This window comes from Anguilla rostrata, chromosome 4, assembly GCF_018555375.3.
Source record: "Anguilla rostrata isolate EN2019 chromosome 4, ASM1855537v3, whole genome shotgun sequence".
NCBI classification, from domain to species: domain Eukaryota; kingdom Metazoa; phylum Chordata; class Actinopteri; order Anguilliformes; family Anguillidae; genus Anguilla; species Anguilla rostrata.
The window spans coordinates 29,173,291-29,194,768 of record NC_057936.1 but is presented as its reverse complement, the minus strand read 5'-3'; the positions used below and the strand labels follow the sequence as shown (position 1 = coordinate 29,194,768).

Here is a 21,478-nt window from a genome sequence, read left to right as displayed (position 1 = left end):
AAAAAAAAAATATATATATATATATATATATATATATATATATATATACACACACACCTTTAGGTTACAAGACCGGCACCTTACCCATTATACTACACAGCTGCCCTATTTGGGCATTAATATGGAGTTGTACCCCCCTTTGCTGCTGTAACAGCCTCCACTCTTCTGGGAAGGCTTTCCAGTAGATTTTGGAACATGGCTGCAGGGATTAGCTTCCATTCAGCCACAAGAACATTAGTGAGGTCGGGTGATATGGCCTGGCTCAAAGTTGGCTTCCCAACTGATCCCTAAGGTGTTGGATGGGGTTGAGGTCAGGGCTTTGTGCAAGCCAGTCAGGTTCTTTCACACCATTCTTGACAAAATCATTTCTATATAGACCTCACTGTGTGCCCGCGTGCATTGTCATGCAGAAACAGGAAAGGGCCTTCCCTAAACTGTTGGGTAAGCACAGAATTGTCTAGAATGAGATTGTATGGAGTAGGCTAGCATTAAAATTAACCTTCACTGGAATTAAGGAGCCTAACCCAAACCATGGAAAACAGCCCCAGACCAAGGAGTGTCCAAATACTTTTGGTCATATAGTGTATCTGCCCCATATGTGTGTGTATGTGTGTGTGCGTTATAAATGTAATATTTCTGGCAGACACATACATACACTATATGACCAAAGGTGTATACATACATGCAGACAGACAAAAATGGTTGAAACCCATGTGATGTCTGCACCATTTATATTCTAGAATAATATCTAGTTTTTTTTTAAAACATAAATTGTATCTGGTGAATTAAGTGGCTATTTCTTTGAAGAAAAAAAGGCAGTTTATATTGTGTCAACAGTGTTGTCTTTTTCAGTAATTATTAATTCAGTTGTAGCCCTAATGAAGATCCAAACAAGAAATTGAGAGTTGCCAGGGGAATGCTAAGAAATTAACATTTGCTACAAAGATCGATTATCATTCTCTAAGTACTGCATGCTTGAAAGCAAATCACTGAATATGTAAATGGGACTGGGCTAAATATAGAATTCCTTCATCTTTAGGAATGAAAGACCTTTGGGATGTCATGGAGCAATCCTCAGTTTGGGATTATGAGTACTCTGGAACCCTTCCGCGGTGATCAGCCATTTTAGTGATTAGAGTGTTAAAGTCTCATTTAATAATCATGGTTAAGTAACCAACCTAATTTCGCTTGCCTTCGGTAAGCCATAAATAGGACGGATTACTCATTTTCTCAAGCACACTTTTCACTGTCACATCTATCTGCAAGCAGGTGCTCTAACACTGAACCAGTCATCTTAAAAGTAAAATACAAGAACAGTGACTTTCAGCTAAATCCATATTAAAGGCAGAAAATTCAAATGAAAATTATATGATTTCACCAATTTCATGTTGAAAATAAGCTTTCTAAATGCTTGTTCAGGATATTCACATTTGCCTGGGTAGTATTATGCATGCCCTCTCTTTATTATTTTCCCCCCCAAATATCTGCTGCATTTAACTTGTATTTCTTCTTTGGGAATACTGGGAATATAATTAATTGTAGTATTTTTTCATCACAATTCACAGAATTCACACAGTAATGGGTGAATACCATTATTAGTGCTTTAAACCTGAAAATAATAAACATATTTATAATTTTCTTTTTTGTCCTGCCCTTTTAAAAAGCATATTCATATTCAGATATAACATTAAATCCTTTGCCCACATATGCATTCAAAACTTCCCTTAAAGTAAATTTAAAGGGTAATAAATACAATACAGCAAGTAAATGTCTTGTTAAACTGGTTTATTTCTGAAAACATATACAGTAGGTTACTTGAGGCACCTGTGTTATACATAGTGTTAGAACTGTTCATAAAAGAGGTCAACATCTGTCTGCTCTCTTCATTATGTGATTGAATCGATACCGAGAACAATACTGGCTAAGCTTGTAGTGTCACTTAGTGTCTTTTAAAGACAAAAAATGACAAGAAATAGCACTGCTGATGTTCTACTGTTTGGGATGGCCAGTAAGATGGATTTGACATGATGCCTCTTTGGCTGACTGAGATGCTCCACTCCTATAAAAACCTGCAGATAGAGTCTGGGCTCTATATGCTTTTCTTCCGCAACAGCTGACAAAGAGGCTTTGAAGATGACGAGGCGCTTCCTCTGTTGGGTGGTTACTCTTCCCCTAACGACTGTTTCCCATCACTGGCCACACAGCCCTACCTTCTAAACCGCTACTTTAACGGTTTTTAAACCACTTCCACCTTCTGCACTTCGTACACCGTGCTGTGCATTTGGATAGGGGCAGCCTGCACAGCACAGCTGCCTAGCATAAGAGATAGTATCACACAGGAAAGATGATTGAAAGCTGTAAAGCTTACTGTGAAAAAGCATCCATTGAAACCATTGTGAAATCAACTACAGAAACAGATATGGCAATCATGGGAACTCTTCAACTGCCAGTAGGTTCATAAGGGCCATTATGCCAGCTCAGTCTGGTACAGAATTTCTGAGGACCTTTCCCTAAAAGATCATGAATATGTGGTGTACACAAGTTTTTAGATATGATGTTAGAACTTCCTTTTCATTGCTACTTACAAAACACGTCATAATGAGACAGTAAGTGATACTGATATGAAGCCCTGTATTTGCAGTAGTTGTCCATTATGTTACATGTGCAAACAGCTAAGATTTTTGTGATACAATGTATGAATGCTTGTGAGACATCATGTATCACCTACTCTAAATTGAGGATCTCAATCCATCTATTGGTGTGGCAAAGTAACTTATCTGTCATCGGTTGCTATAATCAGCAGGTGTGAACAAATCCTGGCAAGAAGAACAGGGATTGTTGTTCATGTACATGTATGTATATGTGTGTGTGTGTGTCAATTTCAACATCTTATTTTCATCCAGTTAAAACATGATAGACAGACGTAAAGCAAAACACGAAATCAGAAAAGGCCATTGTAGTGTAAGAACTATGACAAAATATAATACATGGCACAGTAGTCCTAGCCATAGATTAAGAAATGCATCACTGTGGGGGCAATACAGAGGCACCATTTCATGGTAGTTCAAAGGAGTGAGAGACTTTGCAACAATGCACTGTAGCACACTGCATTAATCAGCTAATCCACCACATGCATGGCGTTTCTGTACTGTGCTATGTCATATTCCACTATTCATGAAGGGTATGTAAAGTGTGATAGTAAATCAATGCTTTCTTGACTTATCCATAAACCTTATACAATTACCTTGGCTCTTTCATTCTCTGATTTACAACTGCCTTTTTTTAATACTGCCTTCAATTGGTACTCACATATGTGAGCAGTCCCTGGCTGACTGCCATGAGGGACTACTGCTCATATCCTACAAAATGGAGATGAATATTATTATCTTTTTTTTGTTGCAAAACTGCAAAATGAAATAATTAAGCAAAGTGTCATTTAGTTATCAGAATTCAAACAATAGGGTAGAAAGCATAATGATAGCAAATCGTCACAGCATAATCAACTTACTGTAGAGTACATCATAACAACTTTAAACAGCGAAAGTGTCCCAGGATATTATCACGCATTTCCACATGCCACTTACAAACAGTCACAGAAGTAATTCTAAACAAATGTTCTTGGCATTGTCTCTGTCCTACCTCATGAGACCCATAAGGTCTGTTTCTGACTTCCTGTTTGAATGCCGCATATTTTAATTCCAGGCTCAGGCCCAGTGCTGTCTGTGGCTTGGTCTAGTACATAGAAAGTCCATTCTTCATTGCCAAGCATCTGTGAGGGTGTGGGATGCACTGCAAGGCCCGGTCCTTAGAACAGCTTGTTCTCCAGTCACTGTCATTTCCTGCCACAGGATATGGTACATTCAATTGGAATTGTTAGTCGCCCGTCTCCATGTCTGACCCTTCAAAATACATTCTTACACAATAAATAAATAAATGTATTTTTATTTTTATGTACTGCTTATCTAAACATTTGTGAAATCACATTTGCAGTCATGCAAAGAAGTGTTAAGAAGGAACAGGTACTCTCATGAGGTAGGTGTCAATGCTGACAGAAATATTTTTTTGTCCTGAGCCAAATTTGGCTGGCATGAAAACAATGGAATATTTAGGTGTGTGACAATCTAATAAAACTTCCATGGAAACAGGATGTTCCAGTCATTTAGTTTGCTGAAGAGTCATTTTGTCATTTTTCTAGTTCAATGAAATGACATGCATGTGTTTGCAGGCCCTAGCATCCTAAACATTCACTGAATCACCCATGACTTTCTGAATCATCACAACCAACAGAAAGGGTATTCACAGCAGCTCATCAGAAACATCTGTAAATGTGCACAAAAATGATCAGGGCCAAAGACACACTAAAACTGAAATAATGACATACCTGTTTAAGGTGCTTAAATTCAGACCCGTTTGACTTTAAACCCTAGCATTGCTGATGGTGGCTTTGGCCTGCCAAAATGCTGTTCGTCAGACTTCTGTAGCTGGTTGACCTCAGTTGCTCAAGTTTATTAGGATCGCAAATTCTACCAGGATTATTACACAAAAAGCAGCTCTGGCCAGAAATGGCAATTGGTGGGGGTAGTAACAAATTGCATCAAAAATGTGCCATCTCATTTTCCCCCAGTAATTTAATCCTAATATCCCTCTCGGATTTAGAGCATCAGCTCTTTCAATTTACCACACAAAAGAACCCCTGGTGTCCGATAAATATTAGCCCCGCTTTCTCATACCAAGTTTGTAACCAGGTACTAAATCTCCACGCTAAATCTTGCTTCCCTGCTTTATCAAGTAGTAATACCAGAATTCCACAGAATGGTTCTGCACTTAAGATTCTTCCCGAATAACCACAAGAACAACATGCATTCTTCAGCACTTGAACTGTAGGTGCTTTTAAAACTGTGAGCTCAATTGCTCTGCTGTCCCTTCTATAAAATCATTTTTAAAAGAATGAAATTTATTAGACTACTCACAGCCAAAGAACGTAGTGAAAGTGGAATCTAAAAGTAGAAAAGTAGAATATAGTTCTACTGGCATTTCAGTTTAGTTTTGGTCATTGTGTTAATCTTACTCATTATGCCAAGATCTCTCATAGTTTGTGTAACACAGAAGTGAAATTATGGATGGCAGAACCCAAATGAATACAGTCTGTATGTTTCTAACAAATGAAGATTAAATTACATTTCTTTGATGTGAAAGATCAATAATGCCTCCCATATAGTCTAATATCTACAGTATTCAGCAGGGCTCTAAATACATTTAACTTTTGCATTGCTAAATGAGATTTGCTGTGCACTCGCTGTTTTTGTGTGTAGATGATATTTACTTCCAAATGCTGCACAAGTGGTATGCACCAAACATACAATATCCTGCAATTTAACAGAACAGATATCCTCTCTCTCACGGTCCATACATTTCCTGCATTTCCTTTTTCAGCTCATCTATTGCACTGTCCACCATCCATACACTACACTGTCCACCATTTATACACTACACTGTCCACCATCCATACACCACACTGCCCACCATTCCTTCACTACACTGTCCATTATTAATACACTACACTGTTTATCATTCATATACTACACTGTCCACCATTTATACACTACACTGTCCACCATTCCTTCACTACACTGTCCATTATTAATGCACTACACTGTTTATCATTCATACACTACACTGTTTATCATTTATCACACTACACTGTCCACCATTCCTTCACTACACTGTCCATTATTAATGCACTACACTGTTTATCATTCATACACTACACTGTTTATCATTCATACACTACACTGTCCACCATCCATACACTACACTGTCCACCATCCATACACTACTGTCCACCATTCCTTCACTACACTGTCCATTATTAATGCACTACACTGTTTATCATTCACACACTACACTGTCCACCATTCATACACTACACTGTCCATCATTCATACACTACACTGTTTACCATTCATACACTACAATGTCCATTATTAATACACTACACTGTTTACCATTCATACACTACAATGTCCATTATTAATACACTACACTGTTTATCATTCATACACTACACTGTTTATCATTCATACACTACGCTGTTTATCGTTCATACACTACACTGTTTATCATTCATACACTACACTGTCCACCATTTATACACTACACTGTCCACCATTAATGCACTACACTGTCCACCATTCATATGCTGCACTGTTTATCATTCATACATTGTACTGTTCATCAGTCATACACAAGGTAGAGCAGACTGGCATCCCATCCCATAACACCTTTTATATAGTTAATCTCATGGCTATTCAAATTAAAATATAAAATATATAACAAGGTTTATGATTATACTTCATCTTGCTTTCCCAGAAATCTCAATAATGATAAACAATAACCCAGCAGTACCTATATTCCAGGTACAGTAACTACCTAACTGTCGGTAGCTTTCCGAATACTGTGATTATATCTGATAGGTAAATGAATTCCACAACATTTAATCTTAAGATTGTAATCACAGTTTAGGTGCTGCACTGGGCTACCACTGCACCAGAAGTATATTTGACACTGTGTACTGTAGGCACTGAAACTGCCTGACATTCTGAACCTGATTGAGTGACAAGGGCTGATTAAGAAATCTATGCAGCTCTTTTCTGATTTGTTCAACAGTTATTGGTTGTATGACACTGTAAAAGGGAGCAGTAAAGTCCTGGCAGACACAGTGCGTTCACTCTGAACCAAAAAGAAATCAAACCTGGTCCAAATAAATAACAGAGCAGAGAAGCTGCAAGGTCAGACTGGGAGAACAAATTCACAAGACAGATATAATAAAACCTGTTTGACTTAGGGCTTGTTTGTCCAATGTCTTATTGCGTTCAAAGATCGCAAAGATCTTTTAGCGTTAGGCCTGTTATTCCTTGTTGGTTCAGGAGAGCACACGCAAGTATGTGCTTTCCTGTGCGGCATTGAATATCAGCTGCTGTTTCTTAGCATACTGCAGTTCACAAGTCAGGCTCACACCGACGTGAGTCAGAGGAAGACACTTCATGCGCTTCTCAACAAACAAACTTACAGATGCCTACCCAGCCCTCAGTGATGCTCCTTCCAACGTGTCTGTCGCACAATCAGCATTGGCACAGTCTAGATTCTGTACCAGACCGTGGGGCCCATGCATGCACCGGAATAGGGCCTTAATAGGATGAACCACCCAGCAGCCCCTTTTTGTAGGTATTTTATTGAAGGGTTTTATGTGGAATTGCATTTTAAAGAGGGAGTTTTTATTAAATTTTATTAAATATATTTAAGCACAAATCCAAACTAGTTATCCTGTGAATGAATAATTATTATTTGCCTGAATTTAAGATGTCCAATAACTAAGTTTACAGTAATATCTCAGATTGAGCTCTCCCTGCTTTGCAAGTTTAATCTTCAGAACATAAGGCGTACGATCTGTTTCCTGTATCTGTCAAGGACTCACATTCTCAGCAGTCCACACTGGCTCTCAGTCTTATCTGTACTTTACAGTTCTTTCCTTGTAGAACAGTCACAGTGACGGCACAGATCCTTTGAAATATGTGACACTTCAGACTTAACTTCACTGTCGCTGCAGAAGAAAACATCAAACACTAAGCCATTCCTGCAACTGCCTGCAAAGTTGAGATATTAGAATTCACTTTTGGCTGATTCTTGCGATCTTTCAGCTTTTTTAGCTCCATGCCATGGTGGAGCAGATTTTGAAATGTCCCAAGTCAGGGCTTTTTGAATTGCCAAGTTAGCAACGAATTCCTTCTGAAAAGGTGATATTTTCTTCATGTGTCAGGCTGTGATTTGTCCATGAGGCTGAAACAGAATATTTTTTCTTTAGGGAATACAGGTCTGGTTTTCTATGGATGTATACATTGCTTTGTGGAATATATTCATGGTTTCAACACAAAAACACATTTTATCACATGAAATATTTTCTATTCATTTTGCATTAAATAATACAGGTATGCTGGCAGTATTGGAAAATACAGAAAAATGAAAAAAAATAAGAATGTACTGGACCCCTAAAATGATCACATTTCATATTTCAGAAATATTGCACATTATAAAAATACGTTGTCAATATAATAAATTAGTCACAAGTCATCCTTTGCAGTGAGCTGAGCATATTTAGCAGCATGGATAAAGTCTAACATGCACTGTCCAAGCAATGATTTACACTGAGCTCCCTTGGCTGCTCAATTAATATACAACAATTTCCAAATTCAAGAAATAAATTATTGGCTCGTCTGACTTGTACCATGTTCACTCCTCATGTCATGTCCACCCGAATGCATCTGCGCAGCTAACTGCTTCATTTGAAAGGGAAGGGCAATTAAAATTGACTGTCATTTTAAAAGCATTTTTAATTTAAGAAAGCGGTTAGAAATCACAAAACTGATTATTGATGATTTCTGATGATATATCAATGCTCATATATCATCATGTGAACTTATGATATTCAAATAAGATTCTCAACATTACCAAAGGTTATCTCAATGTGATTTTCTCAGGATGTCATTATTACTAAATGATTTTCTCAAGATGAACATATAGGCAAGTCCCACATACAGTCCCACATACAGTAGCTATAAGGTTGTCACCCTCCACAAGAATATGTGGAGGGGATGAGAGGGAGGTACAGGGCACAAGGGCAAATAAGATTGTTGAAAAATTACTGTTGGATTTTTGTTAAATTAATAAAAAATTGTTCACAAAAAACAAAAATTATCTAGCTGACTAACTTTTATGTTGCAGTGTGCCAGTTAGCTACTGTCAGCTGGCTGACATTCATTGCGCTAGTTAGATAAATGTTCATTTTATTTAACAAAGGTATTATCAGTGTCACTTTATTTATGCACTCCATTAACTGGGAAAATATTAGTACTACACTACTTGTTGCTACCATGCTTGTTTCTCTAGTCATACAAAGGCAGGCCAACATTAGCCATACATAGGCAGGCCAACAATGGTATGAATACAAAGTATTTAGATGCACTTTATGGAAAAGCTTTAAACTAGTGTGTGCTGTGAAGGCCTACACACTGACCAGGCTGAACTTGTGTGGTGTGTTTTCATTAACTTAAATAGTGAAGTAAAGCTGCTGTCTGATTGGTCAGCTTGGTTACCATCAGCAGCTGGGGCACATAAATAGAAATGGTATTCTGTCTACAGCACTCTTGCGCTGCATCATTGTTACACTTACAACTACATAGGCCACACCAGGACAATTATTTACATTACATTATGGGAAAGGGTTGTGTGGGGTTGCAGGGCAGACAGGTCTGGCATAAAAGATTTAAAGGTAGACTGAAGGAAAGCTGGTAGAAAGGTTTTAAACTTGATGTGAGCTGTAACAGGCAGCTAGTGAAGTGAGATGAGGGAGGGTGTTCTGTCAGAATGCTCTGGAAGGTTGTAGACAAGTCATACAGCTGCTTTCTGGAGTAGCTGCAGTGGAATTGGTGGCACATGCAAGGGGTCCAGCAAGGACAGAACTCTAATACTGCAGACATAGGTGATGTTGTTGGTGGTGACATAAGTAGGTGGTGAGGAAAGATAGGATTCTATGGCTGTTGTATATGAGTCAGGCCCAACTCATGGCCTCTAAATGAAAGGAAAAGGAGAACTGGTTACTTAATAGACCTTTGGGCTTTTATGCTGTTGAAGTGCTCAGAGTGAGCTCTCAAGGCATCCTGCTTGAACGTGATACCTTTCAGTACGGATGACTTGGAGGAATTCTAATAATTGTGCTCAAACAAGAGCTCCCACCATTAATTTCCAGGTTGCACTGCTTATGGTTTGTCTGTCCCCTTTTGACAAAAAGTTACAATTCTGAGCCCTGGTTAGAAAATTACTTAACATAAATTGTTATTTCTTAATATCATTCCCTAAGGGGTGGATGGTGTTGCCGCACCATCTGCAGTCTCTAAGCTGGTTACCAGGAGACAAGCAGGGAAACACTAACATCTATTTTATCACACATTGCTTAGCTAACTATCTGGGGTTAAGGTCATGCAAGGAAAAAAGGAAACAAATATCAACAAGAACCTTTTCATTAATTTGATACCCAACAGTGACTCAAGCCAATGAGCCAACACGCTCTAAATGTCAAAATCCTTGGTTAATCAACTAATGAAGCATAGATATTCACAGCCACTGAAAACATATTTTTATGTCAGAATGTTAAGGTGTGTGCCTATGTTGAAATAAAAACTGCTAACACTGAAATCTAATTATTGTATGTATATTCATGATCTTGATTTAGTCATGCAATGATAATACTAAAATCTTGAGATGATTGTTTGGTCAATAACTAAAATGAGTGGTCTCAATCGCCCATAAATCCTAACTCACCACATTTCAACAAATCATTTCAATAATTATAGATATCGCTGTCATTTTAAGTAGATTTCTTTTTAGAAATCATTTTCCATGATGTTATTTGAAGAAAGGCTGCACAATGGCTAATCCTAGTCAGAAAATATTGAATCAATATATAAAACTATGGGGCGATAAATCAGATATTATTTTCACATTAATATCACATATTGCAATTCAAAGTCAAATTCACAGACCGCAGGTTTTGAAATGTACCATTTTCAGCAACTAGGCCAGTATGTTTACAAAGAGTACTTTGCCTCCTTTCCATTGGCCCTGGCTCCACGACACTTCCATCAGCATAGGTGTGTGCTGAGTAGTGGCACGCTTGTAATGTAGTGTCATGTGCAGCTGAGAGTGAGCGCAGAGCTCAGGCACTGTCAGGCTCACTGATCTGGCTGCTCGGGATCACTCAGATCATCCACTCAAACTGCATGGCAGCTCAGAACAGCTCTGTGTCAGGAAACTCTGCAATGCGCTGCTCACTCAGAGCTGTAAATTACATTCAATTTAATTATCCTGAGCACCTTCGGTGAGCCTGAGTGTTCAGCTAATATGCTGAAAGTCATCTATCTGTTCCTGCAGCAGGTGGTCTCAGGAGTTAAGGCACTTCCAGGGTGTCATGAGTTCAATTAGCTTCAAGAATCGTGAGACTAGGTGATGCAGCACATTCTAAAATAATAAACCTGCTTGCCAACAGGTAACATAGCAAATACAATTTCCACAATAATGGTAAACACAACATAGAGTGTATACAGTATGTAAAATATACCTATATGAGCAACAGACCTGTGAACTTAATATCAAAATGAAGTGGTCTTAATAATAAAGGCCTTGAAAAATATACAAATGACCACTGTTCTATTTAAAAGATATGGAATTAAAAGAGAATAGGAAGCAAATTCTGAACCTTCTCCCCTTAAAACATGAGGGCCAACGTAACACAATGATTAAGGAGCTTCTTTACAGCTCTTACACTGCAAGATAGCCTACTAAATAAGAGTATCTGCTAAATATAAAAAGTTACTATAGTGAAGCAAGAAGATAATTAATATTTTACATAATTTACAAATGTGCCTACATGTACAACTTGTCTAATGTAATTGGATGAATGACGCAACTATCAGAATAGCAAAGGAAAGTGTTTATAATATCCAGTCATTTGGAAATGCTAATTTCACCTAGTTAATTTAATCCAGTCAGTGCAAGAACCCGAGTTATCCAGCTAACTGTGCTCTATTTGACAGCACATTCTGCTCAAACAATATGCCGTACACAGTCAGTGAACAGAATTCCCAGCATGTCAAGGCAAGAATGGTAAGTTATAAGCAAACTGCAAAAGATTATTGCTAGCTAAAGCATCTCTGTAGTTATCTGTTTTGCACCTTTTTATTTTAGCTTGCTAGCTATATAGCTGAAGCTTTCTCACTTGCTGCATTGCTAACTTGGTAGCCAATCATGTTTAGATTTCATCAGAAGAATTATTACACACAGATACAAGTAAACCGTACTCTAATAAATATTTCTTGCATTGGAAAACTGCTGGGGATGTAAATATCAGATTGACATGGATCTCTATGCCTTACTTCACATCATCACGACCTAAAGTCGTGATAAACACAGCCATGCTATTTTAGCCATTGGGAAAGAAGCATCTGGACAAAATTCTTTTTTTAAAAAAATTTGTTTTGCTGTCCCACAATTCCAGAATTTTCCCCCAGGCTTTCAGAGTTTAACAATCTAGTTGCTTTAGGTTTTGAGTATTCGGCCTATTGTTTTAATATTCATGAAATTGAATAATTAAGTGGCATGCTGTTTATGTGAAAGCAGGATTCAGACAGGGTGGAGGTAGCTGTTGCAAGGTCATCCAGCTAGGGAACACAGGTGCAGTAGAGCAATTGAACAGCATAGTTTGAAGTGAAATACGGCATTATTTGCAAATGCACAATATGACCAGGAGTATTCCTGATTTCCTGATTGCATTAGTCTATATTTGTAAACTGAACAACATATATTCTGAGTTATTTTCCAAACAGGATAACATTTGTCAACAGTCCAAGTGATTGCTGTTGTTTTTTTAAACACGTGAAATCAGGCAAAGCTGAGGCAGACAGGGAGAGGATGGAGGGGACAGCTCTTGCAGAGTCCAGTGTGGAAAACACAGCAGGTGCGGCTGCCAGACAACGCCGCTGAGCACAACAGAGTTGTAAAAAGTAAACGGATATTATGTGAAAATTGGTATTCCATTTACACTGTATTATCAGGAATACAATTGAAGCAGAACACAATCTATGTGAAGCTGATGTTTTGATATCAGCGAGGTAGAACATGGAAACACAATACCTGTGCAGCGGACTGCAGTATGGAGCGGCACACAGACAGTATGGGACTGGCTATCACGCCAGAGAATTTCATTTCTATTTCCTTTCACTGATTGGGCGATCTGGTTGCCGTGCTGCAGCTGCATGCAATGACTGCTTTATTATTTGGTGTGTCAATTTAGACAAATGTTGGGGCCGCTCTAATATAAATTCACCCAAAAGGAGATGCTGTGGAAGGACCTGAGCAGTTAATGCTCAAAAACCTTGTCTGAATTAAAGCATTTCTGCAAAGAAGGCTAACATTCCTCCACAGCAAGATGAAACACAGATACCAAATTATTGGAAGCATTTGGTTGCATTAATTGCTGTTAAAGGTGGTGCAACCATTTATTAAGTTTAAGGGGGCAATTACTTTTTCACATGGGTAATAGTGATGTTTGATAATTTTCTTCATTACATAAATTAAATAACAATTTTTAAAATGTGTTTTGTGTTTACTCTGTTTCCCTTTGTCTAATATTCCATTTTGTCTAAAGATCTGGAACCATTCAGTGTGACAAATATGCAATAATATAATAATAGAAGTCAGGCAAATACTTGTCATGGCACTGTATTTTTGTTTTTTGGTTTAGTCTTTTAGTTTAGTATTTTAAGGCCTGCACTTCAATGGCATGACAGATTTCACCAACTGTATAATGATATTTACTGTGAAGCAACTTTAAAAGATAATGCCAAAATTTAGCATTGTTTATGCTGCATTGTTTTTGTTTATGCTGCATTGTTTGTATAAAAAAGGGTGGGGAAAGGTGAGCCTTCATGATAACACTTCGGAAAACCTCAGAGTCACAATTCTACTCATGATGTGCTCGTCGTTGGGTACATTATAATTTAGAAAATAATTTATAGGCCATATGCATTCGATTTCAGTTAGTACAAAACCTTTTTGTGATAATGTCCTAAAGGAATGATTTCCGTTAAACACATGATCACGGTCCACGCCGCAATCCTAAAACTCAGTTCCTCCTCACGTCCTCCGGGCCTCAAGTGAGTCACGACCCAACAGAACTCGACTCAGCGAAGGCCAGGGGAGGTAAGAGAGAAAGACGTTTTGTTTTTTCCAGAGACGAAGCTGTCAGAACGAATTCCTGGAGCGGCACATGCATGAGAGAGCTGGGCTCCCAGATCAGACTGGGCCTGTGGGGGAGGAGCTTCCGCACGGCGTAACAGAGAGGCCTCCTGGCACTGACAGGTGAGGCCCTCCCTGCAGCTGAGGCTTCACACGGCTGACCTGGATACCGCCCTCCCTCCCCACACTTCGCCCTCACGCCAAACCTCTCCGCGTCAATGTAGGTCACGTATACAATATGGTTCACTTGACTAATCTGCCTCCTAATAAGGCTCCACATGCTGATTTTAAGCTTCTCTGCTCATCTCATTTTGTATTACATACTAGATATGTATAAGAAATCATAAAACAATATTTGATGGTTCCATGTGTTCTTCTATGTTACAAGAATTACATCATGAAGGCTCCTCTAAATTAAGATAAAGAATACAATTTGAGATTAATACTGACACGGACTAAACTCCACACTATTTCACGGGCCAGATTATGTGGATTGATATGCAAGCCGGATCAACATTCAAGTAAGGCCTTATCTGGCCCGGAGGCCTTGAGTTTGACACATGCCACTTAGTATGTTGATGAACACTAACCCTTGTGTGACTCAGAAGTGCAGTTAACAACATGAATAGTTGCTATAGCAGACAAGTGGTGTGAAGTACATTAATTATTCCATTCAAGCTTATTAGCTACATGTTCCAATTCCTTTACAATAGTAGTAAGTGGTGGATTATTCTTCTTCAACAACAATATCCTTAATCAATGAGAGAGAAAACAAGATTGGCGACATTTCTCTATTGCTTATATTGCTTACACCCATATGGCAGCATAACTCCCACAATCACCTGAAATGAGAGATTTCTGGTCTTTGTATACACAGGGGAAACCTGTGTAATATGTATGAACAAAAACACAAACCAGAGGGTGCAGCTTGTTACTACAGTTTTAGTATGTAACAGGTGTACGTATGAACCTTTGTGCAATGGAACAAACTTGGGCTTCAGTTTTTACGTCAGTAATTCATCTCCAGCTAAAGGCTTGACCTTGGGAACACCATGCTAAAATGTGCCAATGAAAGCACAGGAAAGATAAGTGTTTCTTGTTTTCAACATGGGATTGTTTTATGCCTTTGAATTTCAGTGGTCTGTTGATGTTTTCACAACTGCTGAATTTACTGATAGAAGAAAAAGAAAAATTGAAGGGAGAGGGTGGGGTAAAAATGACACCTATTTTCACTGATAAACATTAGCTTTGATTTTATACATGTTGTAAAACAAAAAGCATTCATTTCAGTAGTGTGAATACTAAGTACATAGTATTAACAAATGACACTTGGAACAGTCTCCTATTTCATTCTGAAATGCGATGGAAATCCTATGCCCACTGTATGCCTGGGTGAAGTAATACAGGTGAGGAAGATGCATGCCAGAATCTCAGGTAATATATTAGAGGTCAACGAGCTACAGAACATAGTGGTTGGTTATTGCAAATTAAACAGACTGTTTGTGAATTTACACTCAATATGTTCTATGGAAGACTTTTTTCTTGATGCCTTTGTATTTGTATGCCACTCTTCTATGTAATACATGTAAACATTTATTTTATACTTAGCATTTTTTACCTTGGTGTGTGCATTACAGGAATTTATATTTATCTTTTACTTCTATTAAAAAACCTTCACTATTATAATTAACAAGATAAATACAATTTACAATTTCTGATCACATTTTTCATGTTTCCTACCTTATATAAGAGAACTGAGGAAACTGAGTGGCAATATATCCATCTATAAACTCCAATGCACAAGCAACAGAAAAGTAAACCATAATGTCTAGCGTATGTGCAGAGGAAACAAACAAGTTTGTGTTCTCCAGAAGATCTACTCCACAGAAAGGGATTACATAGGTCCTCCATGGAATGTGGACCTCGGTTCGTAACCCACTATACAGCATCCGACTTGGCATGCAGTCTTGCGTCCCTCTGTGCGCTATCTTTAATGTGAGTTTATGTAAATGATTCTTCTGAAGGTGTGTGAACACCCATGTGGATATTATCATTGCCCCTCAGCTGAACCCCAAGGCCTGCCAGATCCTGAGTGCTTTAGGATGCAATCTGTCTTTATCAGAACTGCAGGGCCATACCCCGTCCTACTGGCGCTGGGCATCGGCAGATGCCACATCAGTCCCTGGTGTAGCGCTTGGATCAGACCTGTAGCAGCTAAAGCTTCGCAGGGCAGTCCTGCTAACAGTAGGCAGCCATCCACACTGACCAAGCTTCTGGATTGGCCTGAATTCACGTCACAACAGATGGAGCCACGGAGAGCCCATTATGGTTGGTCTCCAAGGATGCCTGGTGCACTTTGCGCTCTGATGCCTCGGTGGCCCTCTGTGTTGATCAATCTGTTTAAATCAGAGCCAATGGGGAACAGGCCTACAGTAAAAATGCCACTAGATTTCTAATGCGCTGTAAAAATGTATTTTGGGCAGAGATTCAGTAAGATGTGTTTTTAAAAATAACAGTTGCCTCCTTTTTCCATGAAAATTATTCTGCTTTACTGTATAATGCATACAATGATATAATACACAGTACAATGGTATATGATATGCGGGCGGTGCTCTTTAGTTCAGTTTGGCACCATTGTCACGTGTTCTGTTAATGCCCTTTAAAAGTTCAATGTTCCAGTATTCAACACTTACAGTAAGTCAGACCTCTGCTTACATAAATAACAGCTCCGTACTCTTCCTTTCCACAATGTTTATTCTTATCTTTCCCATTTCCCATTTTCTCTGTGGCTCTTCTTTTCTCCCCACATTGCCCCGGCAAATCTTAGAACACACAGATGCTTACAGTATATAAGTCAGCCCAGAATGCCAGCTGGAAAAGCAGAGAGGTCAGCCCTATGAATATCTTATCAAAGTTGAAGTTAAAAGAGATCAGCTTAGCTTCGCACAAATGTGAGGAGGCAATACTCCATAAAAACTGCCAAAGTATTTAATAATGCCTGCTGTGCGAGACTGATTATAATTTCCCAATGTAAAGCAAAAAGGAGAAAGAAATGGCCAATTTCTTTCCTCTAACATGTTACCATAGAAGTTGACAATAGGAAATCAGACATACTATGCTCTCTCTCTGTCTCTCTCTCACTCACACACACACGCACGTACAGACACACACACCTTAAATGTTTAAACAAGTAATACCAAACTATGTACAAGTACTTGAAGTACATGCAGTATTCAATGGTTAACCTTAAAAATAGCCAGTAATCTTTAAATATTTAAAGATTCAACAAATATTCATCAATATATTTTCTCATATTGAGTCTGTCAATTTTAACATTTTAACAAGTCCTACTCTTCACTACAAATTACATAATAGTAATATGCACTCAAAATCCCCACACTGAATATAATAATGTACAAAGAAAATGTTAGCCAAGTGTCAGTTGTCAAAGTCTTGATTCTTTTTTATTGTACAGTACACTACTTTAGTTTGCCATAACACCTGCTGGAAGAAGACTGTTGGAGATTGTTAATGATAGCAAATCTTCTACACAACTGAGGGAAAACAGGAAGATGACAGTTATGTAGCCTAAAAACCTCCAACTGTATTGTGAGTACCTAGGATAAACCACAAACACCTCTTAAATTAGTTTTGTCAGGTTATATCCCCGAAGCCATGCAATCCAGTGTGAACTTTATTTGTGATATCTTAATAAAAGCGTTATTTAGCATGGACATGATGTACTGCAGTTACCACGTTGCAAATAGTAACTTAAAACTATGATTAAAAATTAATTTTTTGTTTGTTTGTTTTGTGTGCTAGTAGATGCACGGCTCTCCGTTCACATGAGACGAGGTTTCTGCAGGCTCAATCAGCTCACCAGTGACAAGTACTGGAATGAAACAGCTTGAAAGGCTTAAGTCTTGAAAGGAAGTGTGCAGATAGATTCTGGTAAATGTTGATGTCACACATTCATTTATAGCAAAGTAAGACAAACCTGACCAGCAGCAATTCTGTCATCAGTAACTGATAGAAAGGAAAATTTCACATGAAACAGAAAGCTGAGAGTATAGACCAGAAGATCCATGCTGTCTTTGCTTAAAATTGCCACAGCAAAATGTTTTACCAAAGAACTCACAAATTAAATACCATATAAAATTTTGTATTATGATGAAGACCACAGAAAACCCTTATGGTAGCTTGCGTCTAATGAAAGCATTCTTCCAGGAAATTCTTCTGAGGTTGAAAGAGGAAACATGAGTCAATATAACCCCTTTAAAGCAATCCGAATTATGCCATAGAGAGCGAAAAAGTGTCACAAAAATCAGAAAACAACTGCACAGCCCACATGGTGCATCGTGGCAGCAGTCAAGTGAATAACAATACAAGAGAAAGCTTTACAGAATATTGATTTGATGCTGCTTTCAAGCAGTGGAAGATCTGGAGTCTGAATTATCCATGCTCTATTTCCTCCATATCTTGGATATTGCCGCAATTCAACTTATGCTTGAGAAATATGTTAATCTCTCTTTACATGGACATTTCATGAATTGTTCCAGTTTCTAAAACCAGTCACACACTGTTGACCAAAATACAAACATGCAGAAACACTGCATGTTTGTACTTTGCATTCAAGTTGTAAACCAGTATAGATATTACAGTCACACAATTAGTCTCCTCACATAAATTTATTTATCTTAGTATTTGGTCTATAAAATACTTTGACTGGGCGGCTTTTGTAATATATGTAAGAAATACCAATGAACAGAATGCATTATCTGATCTATTAATAGACTCCAGATACGTTATATAGCACCAAACCTTTATGATATCCTCTTACAACCATCAAAATAGTATTAATCTAGCATTATCACAATGTACAATCTGAAGCCGCAACACTATCTAATGTACACAATACATTCTATTTTTTGTGAAGCTGAAAATCTAAATGTAGCTGGCCGTGTAACCCACCTTATGCTAATGTTACATTTCTGAAAATATATTGAAATATTTATTTAAATGTATTTCCCACAAAATTGGAGATTTCAATATCACATAGTAATTGGTTAACAGTAAAAAACCTTCAAGACTTCCTTTGCTAACTGTAATGAGCTTTCACCAACAACAGTGTTGGCCAGCTGAGTGGTGTAGCACTGGTAGCCTCATCATTTTTTGATGCAGATATAAAAACAGGCTGGAAAAATATTCCAAGCACTCAGATTGCCATACAAAAAAGCCAAGGGATTTTTTAACCGTGAAAATTCTATTTAAATTGGGAATATTACATTAGAAATACAACTGAAAGGGGCTGAGCGGCATGCAATCTTTAGAAATGTCATTTCAATATTCATATTTTTAAATAATTTTATACTGTATTATATATGATTTCTTCTTTATTGTTGAGAGAAACATAACTCAAGTAGCCAGCTACAAAATCCCATACCTCAGGCCCATCTGCCTTGGCTAACTGCTATTATCTAGCAAGCTGACAATTTAAGGTGTTGAAATTAACGTTAAAGGAATAAATACATGAAAACTAGCAACTGTAGGTCATTTTAACATCTAGGAGACAAGTTAACAGTTGTGAATGAGCTCAGTCAATTGCAGTTTCTATTTTTCAATAAAAATGAAACTGTAACTGAAAGGAAAATGTATCTAGGCACTCCAAACAAAAACATGTTGGAATACCTTTTGCTCTCTTCACTACAGGTCTGCTGTAGTTACTAACATATTATTATTGCTCAGTATCAACCAGGCAGCCATTTTTAATGGAAAGTGATATTATTCACGCCAAAGTAACACTTTAGGGAACAACTATTGACAGCTTAGAGCTGTACTTACTTTACCTTCTCTAACATTACTTTTCATTATGAAAATGACTGTGAAATAATTATGAAGCCAATACACAGCACATTAAAGTAATTTATCAAGAGACAGCTAAGTGAACAACAAGGCTGATGACAATGTTAAAAGTCAGGCAATTGATAATTCTTCTAAGTGTCTTCAGATTCTGAGTAGTCAACTCAGTTGGAAAATCAGGAGGTGATTGATCAAGGAGTCACAAAGGACAAGGGATGGGGTGACTAAACTAATTTCAGACCCAGGTGACTAACAATATATTAGATAATAAAATAACCCAGCATAATTAGAGGAACGGATACTTGTGAATATTCTTAATCACAGTTGACAAAGAAAAATAAAAAGGTTATGTGCTACTGCTGGACCTATCAAGTAGGCCTACTGATGACAAAGAACTCTTGTCTCACTACAAAACAAAAAAAGAAGACAAAAATCATTATGAAATCGTCCTGCTCCTGTGAGTAGCAGGCTGTCACTCTTGGATTCTTTCAAATTTTCTGAATGATGCCCTTACAATTGTGTGTGCATTTTGCACATGATAATGTTAACGACTGAAACATCTCTATGATAGGTACAACATACATTTCTGAACATAACTACATAAGAGAATTACCTTGCCTTGATGGGTGCACTCGTGCATTCATGTTCAATTAAGGTTTTAGGCTTACTGACAAACTGAGGTGATGTTATTAGGTACCTGGTTAATTCTCTCTTCATTAAATGTCAGCTAACTTGGCTACCGTCTTACCTTGGTTTGTTAAATTAGCCCGTGTTGTCCGCCCTAAATGTAAGCCACATCAGTGCATGTCTGAGAATGTACCGCTCAGCCTCTGAAAAGGATGTGAAAATCAAGACAATGAAAAGCCCAGTTAGTGCTGGGAACTACAGTTGATTTGAGAGCAGGCTACTCAAATGATATGTGGTGAATATAAGGAAACCAGACTGATTAATGGTGGTGTAACACTGTAATGGAAATACTGTAATTGGTAGGGTAGCTAACAATAAACAACACCTTGATAAATCTAATTCGATGTCGCTTTGGATAAGAGCACGTAGAACTAACAAAAATGTAAACATGTCAATTCTCAAAAAAAAGAAGAAAAGTTTTAAATAAAATAAATCAATTTACGTTGCGTGTTGGTAGCGGGTATCAAAAAAGAACGCGCACGCTCTGTTGCCTCACCATAATAGCATACCCACCTTTTGCTAAATCATAGATACTATGTAGCTACCTCCTGAAAGTCTCATCATTTCTAGCTATAATTCGAACATGGTGAAATATCATTATTGTTCTGGAACAGAATTAGGCTCACCCCTCCCTAACATCCGTCCTAAAATGACTTCAGCGGGGTTTTTTTGCCTCGCAAAAATGTGCACTTTGCCTACTCGCATTCTTACACAGAAATCAGTTTGGCTGCAAGGAGGAGCCTCGCTTCCACCGTTCTCATCCTACTCCAATAGAGTGCAGACTAGCCTTATCAGTGTGTTCTTGTCTGGCCAATGGTGCTACTCTTTATAGCTCACATGACGGCCTCGTCTCTTGCCTTTCTGCATGGACAAAATATCGAGACAGACAGGATTTAGGAGCTGGAACTAGAGCAACGGGATGTCTTAAGGTGCTCAAGTTGCACATTGTGAAGAATTGCAGATATTAAATGAAAGCAGCCTATATATTTCTAGATTTTGTTCGAACGGACTTTTCGCTGTTTTGCGTTGTTAATAGCCCGCGGTAAAGTCGAAGTCTTCTTCTACATTCTACATTGAAAATGATTTG

At 38.0% G+C, this 21,478-nt stretch overlaps 1 long non-coding RNA gene across 2 annotated transcripts; it reads right to left on the bottom strand.

Annotated features, from left to right (window-relative positions):
• Positions 1-1,770: 1,770 nt before the first annotated feature.
• On the bottom strand, positions 1,771-21,143 carry LOC135253139 (uncharacterized). 2 transcript variants are annotated; one of them, XR_010329543.1, is made up of 3 exons: positions 21,018-21,143; positions 20,453-20,534; positions 1,771-3,839 (listed from the first exon to the last, which is right to left on the bottom strand). It is a non-coding gene; the product is annotated as an uncharacterized LOC135253139 (long non-coding RNA). The 2 variants fall into 2 exon arrangements; XR_010329544.1 differs by having other exon boundaries at positions 20,905-21,127.
• Positions 21,144-21,478: the final 335 nt, after the last annotated feature.